A 4,057-nucleotide genomic window follows, 5' to 3' on the forward strand; every position below is an offset into this window, starting at 1 on the left:
GCCGAGCTTGCTGATTTCAAGCAACCCATCTATCATATAATGTCATTTTCAAACAAAAAGTCTAATAAATATATTGAACTCACAAATTTTAAACAAATTAATAATTATTAATTAAATTACCTCAAAAATCTTTTTATTAAATTAAACCCGATCAAATACTCACCCCAAATAAAAATGTTCATCTTTTGATTAAACAGTAAGAGTATCCCTATCCCTATTCGGGGTGTTTTTTTTGGGGGGGGGGGGGGGTTGCGGTGGGGTCCTATCAATATTAAGATATATATCGAGAGACACTAGTGTTTAGGACTAGTTTTGTCCGCTCAGTTTTTTCTTTGCCTCCGTTACTCTATCTCTTTCTCTGTCTCAAATTATTTGTCTTTATTCCCTCTTAACATCAAATCTTTAAACGGAAGCAAGTCTACTCCGAGTCTGAGCTAAAGCTTAAACCATAATACTTATGAACCAAACATTAAAACCGAACATCTTTGCACTTGACAAGTTGCTGTCTTTAGCGCAAGTAAGAACACCCAATGCTCTTGAATCTTGAGCTTCCCTTGTAGGTTGGATTGTGGGGGAGTGTGTTCTGTATGGATTTTGAGGTGATGGGTCTGGAGGGGTTCGTGGGTTTAGAGGCGGCTACTACTGGTTTTGCTCCTGATCCTGAGACGATGCAGAAAAGGTATGAGTCCGGGTACCCGAAGCAAGAGAGATCTGGAAATAATGAGGATCAGTGGAGGAGTTCAAAGCTGGCCAAATTTGAAGATTTCTCAGCCTCCAAGGCAACGTTGCTGAACCACAGAAATACTTTACTGAGATCCAATACCTCTATCTTCTCTGACGGACAACAACAGCAGCAACAATACTGAGCTTTTCTGCTCCCAAATCAGAAGCTCCTTCAGTGGCTCAAAATGTCGCATTCCCTTACTTTACCTCACATCACCTGCTTACACTAGAAACACAGGTACATATGTCGAAAGATGTTAAGATTCCAACATCATTACATATTCAAAATATCATTGAGGAAACTATGCAAATGGCTTTGACACGTCGGTTGATGCAAAGACTCGACAGGTTTTCTTATTGCTTTTCTGGTTTGATTCCATGGGTTCTGGTGTTGGGTCTGTCTTTTCATGGTAATCTATGACCGGTCTTTGGTTTAAGTCTTGTCAAATAAAAGTGAGGTTGTCTATTTTTCTTCTTCCTGTCTCGGGAGAGCGAGCAGTATTTTTGGTAAATAACTCAAACGGTGACTATGAGAGCAAAAGATGAAAACCAAAAGGTTTCATTCTCGGTTGTTTTTTTTGGGTTCTCCTCAATCCTTACCTGCCTCCATTTTTCCATTTTTTTACATTGGAGTAAAAACATTTTTTTTAAAGAAATTCTATTTCACTGCTTTGAAAGCCTTGAAATTTTGGCTTTTCTCTCGTCATTTTTATTTAATTTTTGTTTCAATCTTTCTCCTTTAACCTTCACTTGTTTTTCTTTGTTTTTTTTGTTAAAGGCTACAGCAGTGGAGGGTTTAATGGTACAAACATGCATGGGGTGTTAACAGGAGCTAGAGGACCATTCACTCCATCTCAATGGATGGAGCTTGAACACCAGGCTTTGATCTACAAGTACATAACTTCTAATGCGCCTATACCATCTGATCTTCCCATTCCTATAAGAAAATCCCATTCTGCTAGTTTTTCTATTTTCTCTGGTGGACTCCTCAGACCCAATACATGTAAGTTGTCTCTACTCTCTTCTCAGAGAAACAAAGAAAATAAAACTTTTTCCCCTCTTTCTATAATGTTCGTATAATTGCAAACGTTGCATCAAATATTCTCTCTCTCTCTCTCTCTCTCTCTCAGAATGATTTGGGAGTATGAAGGAGAGAGGCTCCAGCTAGTGATGCACTTTGTGTTCTTATTGGCAAAGAAGTACTTTATGGGGTTTCTATTATCCTTTTTTCTTTTCTCCCCCAAACTGTGAATACAGAAAACAGTGTTCAACTAAGCCAAAACGATGCACTACACGCGCTACTTGACTTGGAAATTTGTTTGAATCAAAAGCATCACTGTCAAGACAATTGAAATCTAACCTACATTTGTTTTGGTCCCATATACGACTAGGCAGCTTCACACAACATTTTTTAAAGCAGTGTGTGATAAAATTGATATCAATGGTAAACCAGAAAGTTTTATTTTGCACTAAACGCAGTTTAGCTAACAGATTTGGGGCGTTGTCATGCGTGCTTAAGGATGCAGTGGGATGTTCTTTGTAATGATTTGCACTGTGTGTTTTATTGACAAGTTTTTTTTAATGATGTTGCAACAGTGGGATGGGGAGCTTTTCATCTTGGGTTCTCAAATAACACTGATCCAGAGCCAGGACGGTGCCGTAGAACGGATGGAAAGAAATGGCGGTGTTCAAGAGATGCTGTTGCCGACCAGAAGTATTGCGAGCGGCATATGAACAGGGGCCGCCATCGTTCAAGAAAGCCTGTGGAAGGCCAATCTGGCCATTCCGCCGCCGCCACTACCACCAAACTGATGCCTAATGTCTCATCATCCCCAACATCAGTCAGTGGCAGGGCCAACCAGTGGCAGCGGCGCGTCCAACAGCCTCTCCATCGCACAACAGCAGTTCAAGAATTGGCCGCCTGGTAGTGCATCTAACCTTTCAGCGGAAGCTCCACTGAACAGGTGACAGAATTCGTCCCATCAGGATTCATTCCTTGTTTGTAAGCTGCTGTTGATAACATTTATCTTGGCATGGTAGGGTGCCTACCTTGTGCCCACTATTATTATTATCTTGTCTTGCTTTCTAAAGAATAATAATGTTAGATTGTGGAATCTACCTATCTTCTGCCATTCCTGACAGTGACTGGCCTCACTAGTTACTGTTAGGGAAGGTTCTTGTAACAGATTGTTTAATACCCTGTTACTGTAAAAGTTTGTCATTCATCTAATGCTAATTCTATTGACGGTTGGTTCTCTTCTAGGTTGCTTCCGAGTAAAGACACCGCGCCAGGACTCGCCGTCAAATCCCTGACCTGTGACCTAAAATCTAAAGAAAACTCCTCCTTGATCCCGAAGCAGCCCATCTCATATGAACAAAACTCGAGGGCCGAGTTTGGAGTAGTTTCCTCTGACTCACTTCTTAACCCATCTCATAAAGGTTTTTCCTTGATCAAGTGCAGAAATTTTGGTTCCTCTCTAGACGCTAGCAATCAAGAAACTGAGACCCAGCATTCCCTTCGCCAATTCATGGATGAGTGGCCTAAAACCCAGTCTGATCGTTCAGCCATTTCTTGGCCTGAGGTTGATGTTCAATCAGATGGGACTCAACTTACCATATCAGTACCCATGGCTGCCACTGATTTTATTTCCTTTACTTCCTCTACCAACAACAATGAGAAAGTAACACTTTCCCCTCTCAGATTATCACGTGAATTCTATCCTATACACATGGGGTTGGGAGTGGGCAATGAATCAAACCAGAGGCAAGCGAATTGGATTCCCATCTCTTGGGAGTCATCCATGGGTGGTCCTCTTGGTGAGGTATTGCATAGTACCAACAACAGCACGGGTGAGTGTAAGAACACATCACCACTCGGTGTCCTACAAAAGACTACGTTTGCTTCTCTTTCTACTAGCAGCACCGGAAGCAGTACGAGAGCTGAGAACAACAAGGCAAATGAAAGTGCCAACCTTCGCAATAATCTCCTCGGTTCAACCCTTGTTCACCCTTCCTCTCTGCCTGCTCTATAACCCACTCTTACCAACACCAAAATCACTAGGTTGTGGGAGAACGGAGAAATGGGGAAGCAAGAATTTTACCCGCTCTATAACAATCACTTATGAAAGCCTTATATTATTATGTTAATCCTTTTAATTTTGTATTCTGTACTTTGCCATGATTATAATCACTTAGTGTACGAATGGGAACAAAAATTTTGTTTTTTGTTTTTACCACCTTTACTTGCAATGTATGGTAATGACTTGTGTTCGTAACATAGTTCATAGGTTCTGTTGGTAGCATGCAAGCATGGTCTAGTAAACATAATCAATGT

General features: G+C 40.9%; 1 pseudogene; it reads left to right on the forward strand.

The window, feature by feature from the left end:
* Positions 1-587: 587 nt before the first annotated feature.
* Positions 588-3,838, forward strand: LOC120194147 (annotated as a pseudogene).
* The last annotated feature ends 219 nt before the right edge of the window (positions 3,839-4,057 follow it).

This window comes from Hibiscus syriacus, unplaced genomic scaffold (genome assembly GCF_006381635.1).
Source record: "Hibiscus syriacus cultivar Baekdansim isolate YM2019G1 unplaced genomic scaffold, ASM638163v2 tig00116997_pilon, whole genome shotgun sequence".
NCBI classification, from domain to species: domain Eukaryota; kingdom Viridiplantae; phylum Streptophyta; class Magnoliopsida; order Malvales; family Malvaceae; genus Hibiscus; species Hibiscus syriacus.